Genomic DNA, 22,832 nt, shown 5'->3' with positions numbered 1-22,832 from the left:
AGATAGATAGATAGATAGATAGATAGATAGATAGATAGATAGATAGACAGACAGATACCATTTGTGACTTCTGCTTAATCTCTGTTAACTATTTCCCATTTGACTTAGGCTGATTTGTGTTGACTGTCTGATGATGGCTGTGCTTTCTTTGTCATCTGGGTTTAGCCTGAGTCAATTCACTGCAATGAAAGACATCTGGAATGAAAGCCCAGGGATCTGGGTACATGTGTGTAACTTGAAGAATGAGATTTAACCTTTTGAGACCTTTGTCCTCTCATATGTAAGATGTAAATGCTGTGCTGAATGAACTCTAATATCCTTTCCAATTTGAAAGCTATAATCCTATGTTTTCCTAAATTCTGCTCTTACTTTTCCTCAGCACCTGGATACACTCTTGCATGAAACTGCTAGGACAAGGCATATGGCCTGGAGCAAAGAATTTGTATCTCATCATTGTAAACTCAGTGGCTTCTATTTCTGTTTTTAGAACTCCCAGGAAACACCTCAAGGGATCATACATTTCTCTATTTATACATTGATTGATGTTAATAATCAGTGGATCACTGAAATAAGTCATCTCCATAGGTGCATCAGTATTATCTTATATAATTGTAATCCATATGTGGGAGAAATGAGGGTCATCAAAGCTGCATTTTGTCCCATTAAGTGAAATGCTTTGTTAAAATTAATAAATGCAACAAAATTGCATATTTTCTGCTTCTAGAAGAAGTGGGATAGTGTGGCCTGGGTTCTTGGTTTGTACAGAACTCCCTATATCTAATTATATAATCTCTACCTGAGCCTTCATCTCCACCCCTTCCACACTACAAAACTGGAATCTAGTCCCGGAATTTCTCTGGGCTTTTATAGGCTAATGTTGGCATATCTTGCTTGATTCCAGGTCTCTACAACATTTCCTGTATCTCTGTAGCCATGCAAAAATATGGCATGTAAATATTCTCTTTCCAACTCCCCATTAAATGTTTTCTCCCTCTATTACATTAGAATGTAAGCTCCTATCCACCTATCTATCCATCCATCCATCTATCTATCTACCTATCTATCTATCTATCTATCTATCTATCTATCTATCTACCTATCATCTGTCATGCTTTTATCTGTTTTTTTTAGTGCTTACCCTTGAGCCTTGCATATGAATGAATGAATGAATGAATGAGTAAGTGAGTGAATGAACCATTTATTAAGCACTCACTATGTAACAGAGCATTGCACTAAGCTCTGGGGACACAATTAGAAAAAGAAGACAATTCCTGCTTTCAAAGAGCTTACATTCTAATGGGGGAGACAACTTATATGGAGGGAAAATCTCAGCTGCAAGTCAGATGGATAAGTCCCATGGTCCTTAGGGTACAGTAGAAAACCAAATGGTAATGTCCTCTCTTTAATGTTATTATTAAATGTCACTATTCCCAGTGCTTTTGGGTTCAAGGTCCTATACTTTCACCATCATGTCCAAGAAAACATGGCGGTCAAGGTCATGGTGGTGATTTGACTTGCTTGACATAAGCTGCTGCTTCCTGTTTCTCCTTCAGGGTATCTTGCTGCTGCCACAGCTAGAAGGCCCTGTTTGTACCTAATAAATAATTTATCTGTCTGTCTGTCTGTCCATCTATCTATCTATCTATCTATTTATCTATCTATCTATCTATCTAACTATGGCATAGTGGAAAGAGTGCTCTATCTGGAGTCAGAAACACATGAGATCAAATTCTGCCCTGATACTAACATAGTCAAATTATTTAAACCTTCTGAGCCCTAGTAACTCTCTAACTAAGCCTTCTCTACTAAGTTATGGATTGATTATGATCTGCTGAGGTAGAGAAAGTTTTCATACCACAGAAGGCATAGAACCTTAAGGTACTGATGTCTAGAGACAGTATGCTAGAGTGTGGTTGAGTCATATGAGTTGGGTTTGAATTCTACCACTGATGCTCTGTGTTATGACCTTGAGCAGGTCACTTAACCTACCTAGGTCTCAATTTCTTCAAGTGTAAAATGAAAGAGTTAGAGTTCATTATTTCCAAGGTTTATGTCAGCTCTAACATTCTATGATTCCACAAGCTATTAAGCCATGAAAATATGCTCTATTCAGGATTATCATCTGAGAAATTTGGCTTGTTCCCTTTACGTCTAGGCTACTATGTATCCATATATTAAAATAAAAAATAAATAATATAATAAAAATTATTTTCGTCATTCAGTCATTTTAAGTTGTGTCTGACTTTGTGTGACCCTGTTTGAGGTTTTCTTGGCAAAGATACTACAGTGGTTTGCCATTTCCTTTTCCAGCTTATTTTATAAATGACAAAACTGAGGTAAATGTGGTTAAGTGACTTTCCCAGGTTCACAAAGGTAATAAGTAAGTGTCTGAGGCCAGATTTGAACTCAGAAAGAGAAGTCTTCCTGACGTCAGGCCCATTATCCACTATGTCACTTAGTTGCCCCAACAAATATGATGTGTATATATGTATATATTATATATATATAAAATAACTATATATAATAATTTGAAAATATATTAGATACTATAAATAGTTATATTTATATCTACTTTTTCTACCACTTGCTCACTGTCACTATAGAAGTAGAAAGGAGCTACATAGGACTGAATGCCATCTTTTGCTTTCACACATTTCATAGTCCTATGTGGCTAAAACCATACATAACCTGGTAAGGCAATTACCTGGTAGTTTCTGCTAAGAAGCCTTTCTCCACCTAGCTAGGCTGGTCTTTGGACAAGATTATCTGCAAGTCTATGATTAATGGCATTCCAGAATGGTAGGATGTTCCAGAACCTCTTGGCATGTCTTTAAGAAGCTAGCATCACTGCCAGACCTGGACGAAGAATTAGTAAGAGGTCTTTTTTGTGAACAGGAAATCTTTTATATATAATGTGTGTTGTGTATGCATGCATGTATGCTTGTATATATAAATGTATACACATACACATGTACACATATATACATATTATTTTATATATATACACATATATAGACATACATTTCTATGTACACATGTATATATCCACATAGACATATATTTGAATTGATTTTTGTTAAATGAATAAATGATAATATAGAGTTGAGCTTCCAACATACACATTAATTTATGCAGATAAACCTATGTTGAGTGTTGATTTATCACTACAAATAGTATTTGTATTATGATTTGGCATAAGACTCTTCTGCCTTCCTCACCCTTTCCACTTGCTATTGCATTCCAACCTGATGGCACCACAAACATTTCCCCTCCTTCTCACATCCTGACATTAGGTTACATGAGGATAGTAGTGAGGTAGCGATTTCTACTCTTCATTTGAACCAATGGGCTATTCCAGGCCTGCACTCTATGGAACTAGGCATTGCCCTCTTTTTTCTCTAAGGTCACATACAGTGTGACAGCTCCCATTCCCGTGTTGTTATTCTTGACATTCAGCCTGGAATGTACTTTCTCCTCATCTCTGTCTACTTTACCCTCTAGTTTTCTTTAAAGTTCAACTCAAGTACTGCCTTCTCCCTGAAACCTTTCTTGATTCCCCACTTCCCATCTATTAAATACCTTTCTTCCTAAAATTACCTTATGTTTATTTTTTATCTATTTTTCATACACATACATACATATATGTGTGTGGTTATTTGGATCCTATACATATATACACACATATATATATATGAATACATATATACGAATATATATGTCTGTATATATATATATACACACACATACACACACACAATGTATATATATGAAAAATAGATCCAAAATAAATATAAGGTAATTTTAGGAAGGCATATATGTGTGTACTCTCTTGTTTTAGCAGTAGAATGACATAGTCAGGCCTATGCCTTGGGAAAATTGTTGCAATAGCTTTGTCATAGATAGATTGGAAAAGGTACGGATTGTAAGTAGAGAGACAAAGGAGGAAACTGTTGAAATTGTTTGGTACCAAAGTGATAAGAACCTGAGCTATGGTATAGACTGCATGAATGAACAAGGGAAATGCAGAGAGGTTGTCAAGGCATAATTGACAAGTCTTGGCAACTGATTCAATATGGGGCATGAAGAAGAAGGAAAAGTCAAAAATTATTCTGAAGTTATAAACCTGGTTGATGAGGAGGATGCGTAGGGCCCTCAATAGAAATAGGGATGTTTAAAGAAGGTGGAGGTTAATGTAGGGGATAAAGAGAAATAGTGAGTTTCATTTTGGCCATATTGAGTTTGAGACGCTTAGAGGATACTCAGGAAGCACCCAAGAAATTGTTGTCAGTGAATGTCTGGAATTCCAGAAAAATATGAGATAGAGACAGAGAGACAGAGAGAGACAGAGAGAGAATAGATTTTTGTTTCATTTCTATAAAGATGATATTTGACCTCAGAATACAGAACACAGAATCTCAGAACTGTGCAGATCCTTAGAACATAAGATGTCAGCTCAACATTGAGAACACAATGAATTAACCTGCATATTGTAATGATGGAAGGCAATGTGGTAAGGTAGAAAAAGCATTAGGTCTATAGGGATGGGACCACTTCTGATTGATGAATTACCTTTGTGACCATTGCTGAGTCACTTAACCTCCTTGTGCCTCAGTTTCCTCAGGTATAAAATGAGGGAACTGGCCTAGATGACTTCTGAGGTCACTTTCTTTACTAGATTTATGATGCTATTATTAACTTAGATTCATAAAATGTTAACAGTGAGGGGGACCATAAGGAGCTTGAGGCCCCAAGCAAGAAAATTACTTGCTCAAATTTAGAAGCAGTGATAGAAGTGGAAGTACAGAATTATAGGACTGGGAGGAATCAATTCCAATTCCCTCTTTTTTTTTTTTTTTTTTGAAGATGAAGAAATGGAAATACTAAATGATGTTTTTTCCAAAATCACAGAGCAAGCTGTGGCAGAGATAGGATTCCAAGCTAGGTTGTCTGACTCCCATTCAGTGTTCTTTCCACAATCCCAAATTGTTTCCTCCTATAAAATTCCCCCTTGTCTTTTTCTCCTCTTTCCTGAGATAAGAAAGCTTTTTGAGACATATCTGTTATCACTTACATATACTTTGAATAGAAACTGTTTACTTTTTTTTAAGTTGGAAAGTTAAAACAGCAAATGATTAAAAGTGTAATCAAAGCCTCTCCTTTACTCCCTGACCTATATGAGGGAATGAGATACCATTATCTAGTTTCCTTACCAAAGGGGGAACAAAAGGGATTTACTTTATCTTGGACAAAACTAGGTTGGGTTTCTAAACAAAGTCCAACTACTTAAAAGACCTTTTTCCTCCCCCAAAGACAGGGAAACAGTAGTTTATGGAAACAGAAGAAAGAAAAAAAAAGACTCTCAAATTCAATTTCTTCTCATGTAAAGTGAAGAAAAAGTTCTTCATTTGATACATTTTTATTTAATCCAGAAATCTAACTCTTTATTTTAGTCTAGTGAAAAGGTCATTGGATTTTTAAATCAGATTTTGATTCAAACCCAGGCTCTCCATAGTAAGACCTGCATCTTATTCTCTGTGTGTTTGGGTTGGTCAACATACTCCTTCTCTTTGTCTCAGTTTACTCATCTGTAAAATGGAAGCATTGGAGAAGCTCTCAAGATTGCTCTAAATCATATGATTCTGTTATTCATATGTTAAAAAAAAAAGATGAGATGTCTTCTAATGATGATCCCTAAGGATCCTTGAGCCTCTAAAATTCAATGATCATTAATTAAATACTCAGCAAATGAATATTAAATGCCTACTATATGCAAAACTCTCCTCACTGGTTGAGAGACACATTTTGGAGATAATGTGGCCTTTGTCTTCATGTTGCTTATCGTCTGGGAAAGGGTTGCACATTTAAATAGTTATCATATGCAATATTATGTCACAACTTCATTAAAGAGATGCAAAAAAATGCTATGTGAAACCTAAAGAGAAAAGGTTATTCTTGATTGTTAAGACTGGTAAAGGCCTCCTAGAGAAGGTGCTAAGTAAGCTAAACCTTAAAAAATATGTAGGAATTCAACAAACACAGATGGGAAGAAAGAGCATTTCCAGGTAAAAGGAATCATCAGAAGAAAAGAAGGTGGGGGTGGAGACCATAACATGAATACCATAAGCAGAGAGTAGCCTAACTTGGTGGGGCTATATAGTACCTAAAGAAGAGTAATATAAAATAAAGCCCCAAAAAGCACGATGGCAGCAGATTGTTGAGGTCCTTGAATGCCAGGCAAAAGAATTCAAACTTCATTTAGCAGTCAATCAATCAAATAATTGACAAGTGTTTCTTAAGCTACCATGTGCCAAATATGTTAGGCATTAGAGATAAAGAGACAAAAATGAAACAGAAACTGCCCTCAATGAGCTTATATTCTATACCCATCTACTGAAGGTATTTTTTATATTAAACATTTATTTATTTATTTATTTTTAGTTTTCCACTTTCACTGTCACAAGATTTTGAGTTTCAAATTTGTCCCCATCTCGCCTCTCCACCCACCCCAAGACAGCATGCATTCTGAATACCCCTTCACCTAATTTGCCCTCTCTTCCCTCACCCCCTCTTCTCTTATCCCCTTCCCCTTCTATTTTCCTATAGCACAGGATAGATTTCTATACCCCATTTCCTGTATATCTTATTTTCCCATTTGCATGTGAAAACAATTTTTAACATTTGTTTTTAAAACTTTGGGTTCCTTCCTCCCTTCCTCCCTCCCCACCCATCCTGATTTAGAAGGCAAGGAACTTGATACAGGTTATACATATGTAGTCATGCAAAACATTTCCATAGTAGTCATGTTGTGAAAAACTAACGACATTTCCCTTCATCCTATCCCATCCCCCATTTATTCTATTCTCTCTTTTGACCCTGTCCCTCCTCAGAAGTATTTGCCTCTGATTACCCTCTCCCCAAATCTGCCCTCCCTTCTATCATCCCCACCTCTCTTATCCCCTTCCCCTCTATTTTCCTGTAGGGTAAGATAAATTTCCATACCCAATTGAGTGTGTATGTTATTCCCTCCTTAAGCCAAATCCAATGAGAATAAGATTCACTCATTCCCTCTCACCTTCCCTCACTTCCCCTTCACTGTAAAAGCTTGTTCTTGTCTGTTTTATGGGAGATAATTTACCCCATTCTACCTCTCCCTTTCTCCTTCTCCTAGTATAATCCTCTCTCACCTCTTAATTTTATTTTTTAGATATCACCCCTTCATCTTCAACTTACTCTGTGCCCTCTATCTGTCTATATAAGATATAGACAGATAGATAGACAGATAAGTATATATATATAGATATCTATAGATATAGATATAAATATATCCACATAATTTTTTTTCCTTCCAACTACCCTAATATTGACAAAGGTCTCATGAGTTACAAATATCATCCTTTCCATGTAGGAATGTAAACAGTTCAACCTTAATAAGTCCCTTATGATTTCTCTCTCCTGTTTAACTTTTCATGCTTCTCTCGAGTCTTGTATTTGAAAGTCAAATTTTCTATTCAGCTCTGGTATTTTCATCAAGAATGCTTGAAAGTCCTCTAGTTCACTGAATGACCATTTTTTCCCCTGAAGGATTATACTCAGTTTTGCTGGGTAGATGATTCTTAGTTGCAATCCTATCTCCTTTGACCTCCAGCATATTATATTCCAAGTCCTCTAGTCCCTTAATGTAGAAGCTGCGAAATCTTGTGTTATCCTGATTGTGTTTCCACAATACTTGAATTGTTTCTTTCTGGCTGCTTGCAATATTTTCTCCTTGACCTGGGAACTCTGGAATTTGGCTACAATATTCCTAGGAGTTTTCCTTTGGGGATCTCTTTCAGGAGGTGATCAGTGGATTCTTTCAATTTCTATTATACCCTCTGGTTATAGAATATCAGGTTCTAGAATATCAAGTTTTCCTTGATAATTTCTTGAAAGATGATTTCTAGGCTCTTTTTTTGATCATGGCTTTTAGGCAATCCAATAATTTTTAAATTCTCTCTCCTGGACCTATTTCCCAGGTCAGCTGTTTTTCCAATGAGATTTTTTTTTTGGTGTTTTGTTTTGTTTTGTTTTGTTTTGTTTTGTTTTGTTTTGTTTTGTTTTGGGTGAGGCAATTTGGGTTAAGTGACTTGCCCAGGATTGCACAGCTCGTAAGTGTCAAGTGACTGAGGCCGGATTTGAACTCAGGACCTCCTGACTCCAAGGCCGGAGCTTTACCCACTGTGCCATCTAGATGCCCCTCCAATGAGATATTTCACGTTGTTTTCTATTTTTTTTCATTCTTTTGGTTTTGTTTTACATTTTCTTGATTTCTTGTGAAGTCATTAGCTTCCATTTGTTCCATTTTAATTTTTCAGGTAGTGTTTTCTTCAGTGAGCTTTTGGACTTCCTTTTCCATTTAACTAATTCTGCTTTTGAAGGCATTCTTCTCCTCATTGATTTTTTGGACCTCTTTTGCCATTTGGGTTAGTCTATTTTTTAAGGTGTTATTTTCTTCAGTATTTTGGGGGGTCTCCTTTAGCAAACTGTTGACTTGTTTTTCATGATTTTCTTGCATCACTCTCATTTCTCTTCCCAGTTTTTCCTCTACTTCTCTTACTTGCTTTTCAAAATCCTTTTTGAGCTCTTCCATGGCCTGGGACTGATTCATATTTTTTCTTGGAGGCTTTGGATGTAAGAGCTTTGACTTTGTTGTCTTCTTCTGGTCCTATGTTTTGATCTTCTTTGTCACTAAAGTAAGATTCTGTGGTCTGACTTTTTTTTCCTGCTGTTTGCTCAGGTTCCCAGCCAATTACTTGAATTTTAAACTCTTTGTTAAGGTAATGGTATGCTTCCAGTGTGGAAAATGTACTTTCCCAAGCTTCAAGGGTTTTACGCAGCTGTTTTCAGAGATCCATTTAGGGACCTGTAAATTTTCAGTTCTTCTAAGGTGTTACAATCAAGGAGTATTTAGTCCTTTCCTGGCCTGTGCTCTGGTCTGTGAGTGACCACAAGCACACTTGGAACTGTGAAGAGCATTCCCTCTCCACCACCACCACAAGCTCCACCATGTCAGCACTAATCCTTGCCCTACGACCACCACCCAAGACTGTGACCCAGATCCAAGCATGGGCAAAGCAAGAGAATCCTGCCTCAGCACCAGCAAAGAGATCCCTGAAATCCCCCTCTGATCAGCAACTTGATCCCCCCTCTGTCTGTGGGCCAAGAGCTCCAGAAGCAGTCACCACCCTGGGGCTGTGCCAGGACTGGGGCTGGTACCAAACTCTTCTCTCACCATAGTGACAGACCTTTCCTACTGACCTTCTAAACTGTCTTTGGCGTTTGTGGGTTGAGAAGTCTGGAAACCCCACAGCTTCCTGTGATTCAGTCCTCTTAGGACTGCCCCAGGTTTGCTGAGGCCTGATCTTTCCTGCATGGCCTAAGCTAAACTGCTGTCCTCTCCCAGACTGGAACAATAGACCTTTCCAATTAACTAGCCAGGTTGTCTTGGGTTAGAAATTTGTTTCACTCTGTCTTTTTCTCGGTTCTGCTGCTCTAGAATTTGTTTAGAGCCATTTTTTACAGGTATTTGGAGGGGTTTGAGGGAGAGCTCAAGCAAGTCACTGTTTTTACTCTGCCATCTTGGTGTCACCGCCTACTGAAGATATTTGGGAACGTACACCTAAGAATATAAAGTCTCTCATACAAAGATATTTCATAGTTTCGTGGCAAAAAAGGATAATGATGATAATTCTACTTTCATTATCTATTTTATCGGGTTGTTGTTAGGAAATCATTTACAATCCTTGGAGTCCTATAGAATCATGGTGGGGGGGGGAGAATCTCCAGTTGTCCTAATCTATATCTTGCCACTGGACCCAGATGGCTCAGGAGGAGAAAGTGAGGCTGGTGACCTTGCCCAGCCCTCCCTCACTTAAATCCAATTCACTTGCAAGTCATGGAATCATCTTCCTGATGTCATGGTGGTGGTTTGGTATTGTTTGGTTTATGGTTCAGTGGTTTTTCTCCTTTCTCGGAGAGGACCATGACATCAGGAAGATGATGTCACATGCAAGTGAACTGGATTTAATTGAGGGAGGGCTATGCAAAGTCACCAGTCTCACTTTCTCCTCTGTTGCCATCTGGGTCTAGTGACCAGATATAGTTCAGGACAACTGGATAAACAACAAGAATAGAATCATGACAGGGGATAGGGACCAGATTCATTATTTCATGGGTCTAAGAAATTCCCTCTACCAAGCTATAAGCCCTACAGCTTATAGTCTTCAAGTTTTCTAGATCACTGAAAGGTTAACTTATTTACCCACAGTCACACAGCCACAATGTTTCAAGAGCAGGACTTGAACCTAGGTCCTCCCAGTTCTGAAGCCAACTTTCTACATACTCTGACAAATTTGGCCAGTCACCTTCTACTTAAAGCCCTTTGGTGTCTCCCTGGTGCCTCCTGAGAAACACTCAACAGATTTTCCTAACAATCAAGTCCCTCCACAGTGTGCCACCTCAACCTTTTTAATGTTGGGTCACATATGCTATACTTTAACAAAACTAGATTACCCCAATACTCTGAGTACATGTCATTTACATTTTCCCATCTCCTTGTAACTGTTAATGATGTTCTCCATGCCATCTCTGCCTGTGAAAATCCAACCCATCCATTAAGACCCAACTAAATTGTCACCTCTTCCAGACCTCCTTTAGCACTCAATTTGCATCTCCTTCATCTATTTATCTCTTTTGTATTAGTTATTTGCATATGCACAGTATCTATTCTATCAGATGATTAAGTTCCACAAGGCAGATACCCTTTCTAATTTATCTCTGCATCTTCCTCAATGCTCAACACTTAGATTTGTCTTAGTATACATTGGATTTGATTAAATATCAATCGTGCTAAAAGGAGAACTAGCATTTTGGAGTCCATATTCTATGGCATGGCTATGTATATTCTGGCCCACTTGCAGAACCCTTCCTAATCTCAGGCTTCCCGCCAGACAGACACTGTCCAAGCTTGAAGAATTATTCAGAGCCAACGTCAATAGCAGCATTTCACACTTTGAGAATGCAAGCATCAAACTACCTAAACCTGAGAGAAGAACTGGCAGAGAGAGATAGTCAAAAGAGGATTAACTTTAGAGGTGGGAGAACCGGATTTGAAATTTGGCTCTGTTGATAGGTCTTCATGACCTTGGGCAAGCCATCTGGTTCTTCATATTTTAACTGAAAAATTAGGCTAGATTATATCTAGTTTCCCTTCCTTTCCCTGACTTATAGCTCTGTATTTTAAGATTCTTGTAAGCTCTAATATTCTGAGTTCTAGGTCCCTTTCAGCTCTAATACTCAACACTCTGAAGTCCTCTCCACTTTTACCATTAAACATATGTTTAATGTTCATTCATTCGATGTACATTAATTTAGTAACAACTATGTTTGGAGCATGGCACTAGGCATGGATAGATTCAAAGTTTGCATAAAACAGGAAGACACAAACCGATATTTTGTTTTGCACCTTAGGAATGCACTTATCATTGTGTCTTAGAATTATGTGAGGGCTGAAGGAAAAGCTTACTGCCAAGAGAGGGATCAGGTAAAGCTTCCTGAAGGGTGTAATACTTAAGTGAGATTTAGAGGCTGAGCTGGAATTCAACAGGTGAAGAGGAGAGGGCATTCCATGCATCCCCAACATCAGTAAAGACATGTTTCCTACATGTTTCTGATAAGCTGCCAAGCTAAACAAAATGTTGACCTCATTAGAAGACACTTATGAATCTTTTACAATGTTGTAGTCAGTCAGTTAGAAAACAAACATTGATTAAGCACTTATTATGTGCTAGGCATTGTGCTAAGCACTAGAAATACAAAGAAAAGCAAAAACAATATACCTACATAGAGAACGGATGAACTTGGAGCGGAGATTGATACATATATACATACAATCACATACACACATATATTTGTGCATATGTGTATATATTTTTAACTTCATATTTTTTTGCGTTTTTTCTTTTTTGGAACATGGCTAATATGGAAATGGGGCAGCTAGGTGGCACAGTGGATAGAATACTGGGCCTGGAGTCAGGAAGACTCATTTTCCTGAGTTCAAATATGACCTCAGATACTTACTAACTGTGTGACCCTGGACAAGTCACTTAACCTGTTTGCCTCAATTTTCTCACCTGTAAAATGAGCTGGAGAAGGAAATGGCAAACCACTACAGTATCCGTACCAAGAAAACCCCAAATGGGGTTGCAAAGAGTCAGACATGACTGAAAAAAGGACTGAACAAATGGAAACAACAATATGGAAATATGTCTTGCATGAATTCACATGCATAATGGATATCATATTGCTTGCCTTCTCAACGGGTAAGAGAGGGGATGGAGAGAGGGAGAGATTTTAGAATTCAATTTTTTTTAAAATGATGTTAAAAAATTAAAAAATAAAAATAAAATATCTCCTTGCTCTATCATCATTTTCTAATGAATTAGTCCCTCTTATCTACAAATGGGCAAGCTTCTGTAAAAGGAACACAATCAATGGTCAAAATTAGGATAATAACAAAAATAGTTATAATTGTAACAACAGAAACAATAATGGTACTTACATAGCATGTTATTGTTTGCAAACAGTTTTATATATATTTTCTCATTAGGTAGTTGTCCAATTTAGTTGTGATTTGAGGATTGCAGGTAAGACCTTTATTTAAAAATACTTCCTTATTATCTCTCTGATTCTTAAAATCTGATGCCTTAAAATTTCTACCCTTGGGTTACTGAGAAATTTAAAAATTCTAAAAAGCATTCCCACCTTCCTTCCTAGAAGGGGTTAAATATTATCATTTTTTAAATTATCAATATATTTTGTTTTTATAATACCTCCATTTCCAAACATACCTTTCCCTCCCCTGCTCAGAGAATCATTCCATTTAACAAAAGATAAAAGGGGAGGAAAAAAGCAATTTAGCTAAACTAAGCAACACATTGACCACTTATGATAGCATATGCAGTGTTCTAAACCTATAGTTCACTACCTCTCCAAAGAAGAGAGGGAGGTATATGTTCTCATTTCTTCCTTAGAGATAAGTCTGATCATTATAATAGCACAACATTTAAGTATTTGGTTGTTCTTTTCATTTTATTTTTATAGTTATTGTGTATATTGTATATATGTACATATATTTATTATATTGCATATATAATATATATATATATTGCCTCCAGTTATTTTACTCTCCATCAGTTCATTAAAATCTTCTCATACTTTTCTATATTCTTCATATATGTGGACCATGAGAGTTCAGGTGAAAAGCAGCAGAGCCACAGAGATGCAACATTTAACAAAATCATTGCTCTTCAGAAGAAAAGGAGGAGGAGGAGGAGGAGGAGGAGGAGGAGGAGAAGGAGAAGAGATGCCAACAAGTCTTGGTTTGTGCCCCTAGCCCCCAGCCCCCAGTGGAGGGCAGCACATAGGGAGGTAGTTTCCAAGTATGGAAATACGCAACAGCCTTACAGACTGGGTCAGAGATTGAGAACTCCCCAGGACTCAAATTTATATAGCATTTTAGACAAAGAGCCAACTGGCACCAAAAGGAGATTGCCCTGTGACTCATGGAGAAAGATAAAGTACTATAACCAAGACCAATGAAATGAGGTTATTTTCTAAATTGCCTAATATGGAGTGAGGAATGAGGGACAGGGACATAGAGAATTTAAATCAAATTGGGCCAGTCCAGAAAGAGGGTGGGGAGAGGAGGGTAATACCAAGTCTTTGGCCTTATTAGCTTTACCATACATAGATCCCGAGGGCTGGGGCCATGATCATCGAACTGATTTTCACTGTTTAACAATAAAATAATCTCTTATATTCCCCTCCTAACCCTGCTTCTGATTTTTTTTTTGGACTTAAAAATCATGTCTCTACTACTTTTTCACCCTGGAACTTTCCTCAGCAACTGGGGCCTCCTCCACCTGAAATATCCTACTTGACATTGGAATAGCCCTAAGTCCAGCCCCCTTCTCCCATTGATAAATTCCTCCTAGAGCAGGGGCAGGAAACATGCAGCCTCAAGGCCACAGGTGGCTCTCTAGGCCCTCAAGTGCAGTCATTTGATGGAATCCAGACTTCATTAGGGCTGCACTTGAGGACCTAGAGGGCCACATGTGGTCTCAAGCCTGCAGATTCCCCAACCCTGTCCTACAGCCTCCATTTTGCAAAGGGCTCAGGCTGGTCAACCTTCATTCCTCTCCCAGACATGTTTCTGACTTTCTGGATGTCAGACCTTCATCTCACAGTGCTTTTCAGCAACCTTCTAGGTGTTGCCTTCCCCCACATTGAAATGTAAGCTCCTTGAGGTTAGAAGCTGTCTTTTTTTTTTTTCCCTTATATTCGTATCCCCAGCTTAGCATAGGGTCTGGCACATCATAAACACTTCCTTCCATTACAAATGCTTTCCTTCCTTTCCTCCTTCCTCACTTCCTCTTTCTCCAGTACAGTAATCTTCCACTATATTCATGTACCACAATTTGTTCAGTTTTTTAGTAGTGTTCAACTCTTCATGCTCCTGTGGACCATGATGCATCAATACTGGCCATGAGGTTTTCTTGACATAGATACTGGAGTAGTTAGTCATTTCCTTCCCTAGTGGATGAAGGCAAATAGAAGTTAAGTGACTTGTCTAGGGTCACACAGCTAGTTAGTGTCTGAAGATAGCTTTGAACTCAGATCTTCCAGACTCCAGGCCCAACATCTATCCACTGAGCCAGACATCAGCTGCCTTCCAATCTGTTGATAATTTCTTTAGGCATCCTCAGTCTATGAAGATCTACCTTGATTTCAGTTCTTTGTTACTACAAAACGTGCTAGTGCAATTATTTGACTACACATGGAAAGTTTCTTTTTTATTTTTTATCTCCTTGGGTTTATGTCCAATAGTGGGATCTCTAGGTCAAAGGGTATAGACACTTCAGTTACTTTCTTAACACAACTCCAAATTCTTTTTTCCAGAATGGTTGAACTACTTCACAGTTCTGTTAACAGCTCATCAGTGTGCCGGTCTTCTCTCCAATACTGATTATTCCATTTTTTGTTATCTTTGTGAGTTTGCTGAGTGTTAGATGAAACCTCAGAGCTGTTTTGATTTGTATTTCTCATTAGTGACTTGGAGCAATCTTATTTATGGTTGTTGTTAGCTTGCAATTCTTTTGAGAAATGTTTTCTTATGTCCTTTGAGCACTTATCCATGAAGGAATGGATCATAGTCTTATATATTTGTGCTAGTTACCTCTATATCTTTGATACCAGACCATAAGTTTTATCAATGACTCAACACTTGGCTATGAATTGATGTTGGATCCTTTGTAGCATTACGGATAACTGAGAGATGTTCCTGAAAAATGAATTGCACACTATACTAGTTTTTATAGGGTTAAAATGAAGGAAAAGTCCAGTGTTGAATGATGTGGATAGGACATAGTGAAGGAATTAGTAATGGAACACAAACATAGATGGAATGCCAGAGTAGAGAAAAGAAGTCTACCTGAAGCTCCCAGGAACCGAAGGGCCAATGTAAGATTTCAACAGAAAGACAAAGCACGCTTGAAGTTTATTGGGAAGTCCTAAGACAGCCTACTTCAGAGCTGGTATGGGCAGCTAGATAGCACAGTAAATAGAAATCCAGGCCTGGGATCAGGAAGACCTGAATTCAAATCTGACCTCAAACACGAATTAGCTGTGTGACCCTAAGCAAGTCATTTAACCTTGTTTACCTCAATTTCCTCATCTGTAAAATGAGCTGAAGAAGGAAATGATAAACCTCTCCTGTATCTTTACCAAGAAAACCTCAAATGGCATCACCAAGAGTCAGACACAAATGAAACAACTGAATAACAACAAGCATTGACCATAACATAAAGATAGGTAGCAGTAAATTGGAAGAACTAGATGCTTCAGTTCTAGCCACTGCGGATAGCTCAGTATGATGAAAAAAGAATTGGATTTAAATTCTGAATGACCTAGATTCCACTTACTAGATGTCAGTTACTGTATAACCTTGGATAAATCATTTTGCTTCTCTGAGAATGTAGATAACCTATCTTCCGATCTCATTGAGTTGCTGTGAGGATTAATTGAGATAATGAATATGAAAGGCTTTTGTCTCTCTAGAAAAGAAGTTCATAATGTTCTTTGTGACATAGACCTCTCTGGCAGTCTGGTAAAGCTTATGAATTCCTTCTCAGAATAACATTTTTAAATGGCATTTTATTTTCCCTCAATTACATGTCAAGACAAGTTTTAGCATTCGTTTTTTAGAAGACTTTGAGTTCCAAATTTTTCTCCCTTCCTCCCCTCCCCTCTTCCTAAGATGGTAGGCAATCTGATATAGGTTATACCTGTGCCAACATGTAAAACACATTTCCATATCAGTTACACTTGTGAAAGAAGAAACATATAAAAAAGAAAAAATAAAGTAAGTGAAAAAAGAATACTTCGATCTGCATTCAGAGTCCATCAGTTCTTTATCTGAAAGTGGACAGCATTTTCCTTTGTGAGTCTTTTGTACTTGTCTTGGATCATTGTGTTGCTGAGAAGAGCTAAGTCATTCATAGTTGACTGGTTCTGTTCATTTCACTTTGCAACAATTCAAGCAAGTCTTTCCAGGTTTTTTCTGAAATCTGCCCATTCATCATTTCTCTTCTCACAACAGTATTCCATTTCCTTCATATACCACAGCTTATGCAGCTGTGAATTTCCCAGTTGATGGGCAATATCCTCAGTTTCCAATATTTTGCCACCATGAAAAGGGCTACTATAAATATTTTTGCACATGTAGGTCCTTCCCCCACCCCTTTTTAAATGATCTCTTTGAAATACAAACCTAGTAGTGGTGTTGCTGGCTCAGAGGGTATGCACAGTTTTATAGCCCCTTGCTCATAGTTCCAAATTGCTCTCCTGAATGGTTGGATCACAACTCCACCAACAATGCATTAGTGTCCCAATTTTCCCACATCCTCTCTAACATTTATCATTTTCCTTTTTTGTCATATTAGCTAATCTGATAGGTGTGAGGTGATACCTCAGAGCTGTTTCAATTTGCCTTTCTCTAATTGAAAGTCATTTAGAGCACTTCTTCATATGCCTACAGATAGCTTTGATTTCTTCATCTGAAAATCACCTGTTCATATCCTTTAACTATTTATCAGTTGGATGATGTCTTGTATCAGAGTAACATTTTAAGTGCACAAAATAAATGCATAGAATTGTAAAGGAAATTAATTATCTTGAAATGGGAGTTATCAAAATATATTTAAAAAAAACAAGTTTACAAAAAAAAGTTTACCTACATCAGATTAAGAACCCTAGTTCTAGAGTAATGTGAGTATATGTATGACTATATGTTTGTATCCATGTATGTATGCATGAGATGCACTATGATATAGTAGAAAGAGCATTGGAGTCCAAAAGACTGGGGTTGGAATGCTGGCTCCATCATTTACTAGCTTTGTGACCATAGCAAAGCCCATTCTTACTCTAGACCTCAGTTTCCTCATCTGTAAAACAGAGATCCTAATAGTAGTACTTGCTACCTCCTAACTCTCTTGTGTGGCGAGTGCTTTTTTAATAGTGGTAGCATAAAATCAGCCTGAGGTCAGAGGTCTTGTCTCCTTAAATGTCTCTGTTTTCTTCAGATCTAAAGAATGGATCATCTTAGGCTGCAGCCAGTTCTAAAACATTCACAACAGCCTGTCATCCACCAGAGGGAAGACTTCACTTCCTCCCCATGCTTAATGACACCAAACACGTTCAAACAGATTGCTTTCGTTACACAAACTAGAACGCTCTCAAAACCTTTTCCATAAATGTTCTTCAAGTGGAACTCATTTCTCTGCCTCCAGTGTTTGTGTATTTCATTTTAAAAATAAGGTTTCAGCCTACAAGTCTGTTTTTTTAAAAATTATTTAAATTTTTTTTTCCATCTTTCCTCTCTCAGTTTCCAGCTGCTTTCATTTTAAAGCTTTGCCTTTGATCTCTCTTCTCAGTTCTGGGCCTTCGTCCAACTTGGCTGTCAATATTCCAAAGGCTTCCTGGGACACAGCCTTAATATTATGTGGCCTGGTGCCAATTAAGAAGCTTGGTCCTGCCCCTTAGCTATGATTGGCTGGTGCCTTGCAGCATCTAACCCAACCCCTACCTTCTTCCTGCCAAGGAATGTATTAGTGAGGAGGGACAGTGCCAGATATAAAATAATGATGCCATTTTAAAATCATAATTTTGACCTCCCATCTTTTGACAGTTTTTTGAATTCAATTCAACAAACTTATGTGCAAGTTCTTGTTTTAGAGACTGAAAGATTTTTTTTAATCTAAGACTAAATCTCTTGAGGAGCTTATAATCTAGTTGGGGAGGCAAGACAGATAAGTATTTGAATATTTAAGTAAAAATATTTAACTGGAATAACTGTTCAAAACCAAAATGGTAAAGATATTATAAGGAATAAATGATTATTGATCCAATGAGAGGTACAGATAATAGCTGCTATAGGAGTTGAGGAAAGGGGGAGATTACTGAAGGCTAGGGTGGTCTGAGAAGGCAGCATGGAAGAGGTGGCATTCAGGTAGAACATTTCATTCATTTATTCCTTAATTCTACAAGCATTCATTGAGCACCACTATGTACAAGGCACAATGCTATGCATAGGATATTATAAAAACAAAAGTGAAACAATTCCTCCAGGCTCTCAACAGTTTACCATCTAATGTAAGACCCAGTCACTACACAGATAAGTAAATATGAAATATATTCCATAAACAGAAGACATCACTGATAATGGGAATGCACCAGGAAAGACCTCACAGCTAAGAAGGAACTTGAGCTGAGCTTGAAGGGAGTTTTCAGAGGTGAGATGGGAGACCATTCTAGGTATAGGGGGCAGGTTGTAGAAAAGTGCAAATTTAGGAAATGGGGGTATGTATGGGGGACAGTAGGTAAGACAATTTGACTGGAACATGGAATGTATAGAAGGAGTAGAATGTGTTTTTGTTGTTGTTTAATGATTTTCAATTATGTCTGACTCTTCATGACCCCTTTTGGGGTTTTCTTGGCAAAGATATTGAAGTGGTTTGCCATTTTTTTTCTCCAGCTCATTTTACAGATGAGGAAACTGAGGCAAACAGAGTTAAGTGACTTGCTGAGGATCATACAGCTAGTAAATGTTTGAGGTCAGATTTGAATTCAGGTCTCACTGACTCCAGGCCCAGCACTCTATCCACTGAACCACTTGGCTGGCCCCTAGTGGGATGTATAATAAACTGTCATACAAAACTGCGACTAATATGGAAATATTTTTTACATGACAGTACATGTATAACCTACATCAAACTGTCTATCATTTTAGGAAGATGGAAAAGGAGGGAGAAAAATTTGGAAATCAAAATCTTGTAAAAATGAATTCTAAAAATTATCTTGACATGTTATTGGGGAAAAAATAAAATACTGTTTTTAAAAAAATGTTATTCTGAGAAGGAATTCATAGGCTTTACCAGACTGCCAGAGGGGTCCATAGCACAAAGGACTTTAATGCCAAAAAATAGTTTGTGTTTTATCCTAGAGATATTGGAGATAATGAAGGACTTAGCTGGGAGTGACAAGGTTAGATTTAGAAATATCACTATGGATAATATTTGGACATTCACAGAGAAAAATAGCAGCATTCCAGGTTTAGGAAATGATAGAGGTAAAAGTATGAAATGCAAAGCTTATGACATATTCAATGAACACTGAGTGAACTATTGTTTCATTGAAGCACAGGGCTCTGTTCCTGGCATAGGTCGTAGATCAGAAAATGTCAGATTTACAAAGAGTTCTAAGGGATATACCAGTCTAATCCCCTCATTTTAAAGACAGGGAAACTGAGGCTCAGAGTATTTGATCAGTTTGGCCAAAGTCATCCACCTGGTTAGTGGCAGAATGTGGGACTGAATCATAGGATCTCAGAATTGGAGTGGATCTCAAAGGCTGTCTCATCTAAACCATGCCTGACTGAGAACGCCTTCTATGCCCTATCTAACAAGTAGCCATCCATTCCCCATTTGGAGACCTCCAATGATGGAAAACTCACTATCTGTTATTCAGTTATTGGGCACCTTTAATTATTAGAAAATTTACCTTCTGTCAAGCTGATATCTGCCTCCCTATGTGTCTTATTTTCCCTAATTGTGTCTTGTCCTGTCTTTCTCCAGTAGCTAGGCAGAATAGATGGGTAGCACAGAGATAGAGTGCTGGGTCTGGAGTCAGGAAGAACTGAGTTCAAGTCAGACCTCAGATACCAGTTGTGTGACTCAGAATAAGTAACTTAACTTCTACCTGCCTCAGTTTCCTCAACCGTAAAATGAGGATAATAATGGCACCTACCTCTTAGAGTTGTTGCCAGGATCAAATGAGATCATACTTTTAAAGCGCTTAGCACAGTGTCTGGGTCTAGCCCTTTAACTAGAAGCCAGGTCTCTCAGCTTCCAGTTTGGTGTTCTTTCCAGAGCCATATCTAGGGGAAATTGTGCCTACAGTAAACTTGAATTTCAGGCTTCAGCAAGAGAGTGAGGAAGAGAACAGTCCAGACCGAGGGCCATGTAAGTTAAGAGAAAGTTTGGGGTGGCAGCACAGAGGACAATCCCACCAATGGGAAGTTTGTCCCTAGAGATTCCCCACAAGGCAGTCTTACTCTGTCCCTCCGAAACACAGAGTGTTCCTTGAATAAAAAGCAAGGCAGCATTCCCTCCTTGAGAGGGAGTGTGCCTCTCTACAAAGTTAGTCCTGGGGGGTTGGGTTTGGGGAAAAGGCTTCAGTGCTGATTCCAGCTCTGGCTGTTTTCATCATGCAACACCACCTGCAGGTGACAAACCTGAAACCAGATTGTAGAGGTCATGTCTTGCTAGAATTTTGGTTTCACTTCAGGAAATTTATAGAAAGACAATTTTGCCCCAAGATTCCCCAAAATATTCAGATATTCAGATCTTTCTGTTCCTTGTGTTTTGCACATATGTCCAAAAGCATAAATATTTGAAGTGAAAATCTGGCATCTTAGGCTAGATTTGCTCTCTGCCCTTGCAGAGTAAAGAGGGAAGGGAGGATGTCTCTCTTGGCGTTTCACAGTCTTACTAAATAAACAAATGTCCTACATCCCCAGGAGAAAGCTAGACACTATTTTTTTCTTAGAGGCTAAGAGAAAAACGTGTCTGAGATGCATACATAACTGTAAATGCATAAATAACAAAAATCAGTTTTAAAATTTCATTAAAAAGGTTCTTTTCTCTTGAAGTATGTTTACCTCCCTTTATTTTTTTTAGATCCTTGGCTATTCAGTAATAAGTACTACAGCCAAAGAGGATAGCGGTAATGGAAATCAAACTAGCTGTGGAAACAAAGGACCTGGTTTTGAATCCTGGCTCTTCCACTTACCTAACCATGTATAAGATATTTTCTCTCTCTGTCTTTGGGCTTCAGTTTCTTCATCTGTAAAATGAGGAAACCAGATTAGCTGATGTTTCAGCTCCAAATCAAGTGTGTGAGTATGTGTGTGTATTTATGTATGTATTTATTACCTATATCCAACATCTCTCAATGTGTGGGTTTATACAAGGTTTAATCTAAGGCTTCCTCAAAAAACTGCTACTATATTGGTTTATCACACTCCTTCACCCAAGGTTACTCTGAGAAATTTCAGAATATCACTCAAGTTTAAGTGTTCAGAGACATGTGTGTAAAAGTGTCTCCCAGGTACCCTACAAACAATTAAGGAAACAAATGCATTTATCTGGTGCAGGAAAGCCTCCATTTCACCCAACATGTAAAACATAAAACAGAGTAGAAGTCTCACAGGAATCAAAAAACAAATGCAGAAAATGCATAAAGGACTCGCAATAGCCTATAAACAGTAAAATTCTTCTCCCTCTCCAATCAATCCTGCTTTATAACAGTATCCTACAGTCCTGCAGACTCAATATCACCTCACAGTTTAGATACCTCTCAGAAGAAAACAAACTTGAGGTGGCTAGACAATACGTCACGGTGACATTCTATAAAACTGGAATAATAACACTTTTATTAACTACCTCAAAGATTTTGTAAATGAGAAAGTGCTAATATAAAAATGAGATATTATTAGGAGTAGTGACACAACATTCAGTAGAAAGGAATTGAAAAAATTCTCTACTAGATTCCAACTTTCCTGAGAAAGTATGCCATATTTAATTTTTGTAAATGGCACATAGTAATAATAATAATAATAGTTCATATTGTGCTTTAAGGACTTTAAAATAATAAAGTGAAAATTAAATAGTAAAAATTAAAAAAAATAAAGCACTCTACCCACCTAAACCACATGAGGAAATAATATTATTTCCATCTTACAGATGAAGAAACTGAACCTAAGGGAAGGAAAGTAATTTGTCCATGGTCAGAGCTGATGGCAATACGATTCAGACCAAGGCCTTCTGACTCTTTGAGGGAAGAGCTTTTTTTACCACAACACATGGAAAAGAAGTTTACCCAATGTTTTCTGCATAAATGGCCATCCAATTATTCAATGGTTGATTGAATTACTCACTACTTTAAGAGTGAGGAATGTGAATGAAAAGGAACTGGGGGCTTGACCAGAGCAGAATCTACCAGATACAGAATAGCAGTGGTTTTCAAAGTTCTGGTTCATTTCCTTGAGGTTTTCACTATCCAATTTCAGTATCTTTCGGAATATCAAAGCTCCCCCTGAATCCTTACTCATATTCCCAGAGAATGATACCAACAGGAACATCAGAAAAAGACAGAGAGAGAGAGAGAAAGAGAGAGAGAGA

The sequence above is a fragment of the Vombatus ursinus genome, unplaced genomic scaffold (assembly GCF_900497805.2).
Source record: "Vombatus ursinus unplaced genomic scaffold, bare-nosed wombat genome assembly UNPS02014818.1, whole genome shotgun sequence".
Classification (NCBI taxonomy): domain Eukaryota; kingdom Metazoa; phylum Chordata; class Mammalia; order Diprotodontia; family Vombatidae; genus Vombatus; species Vombatus ursinus.
The sequence above is the reverse complement of the archived record's forward strand: the minus strand, read 5'-3'. Positions refer to the sequence as shown.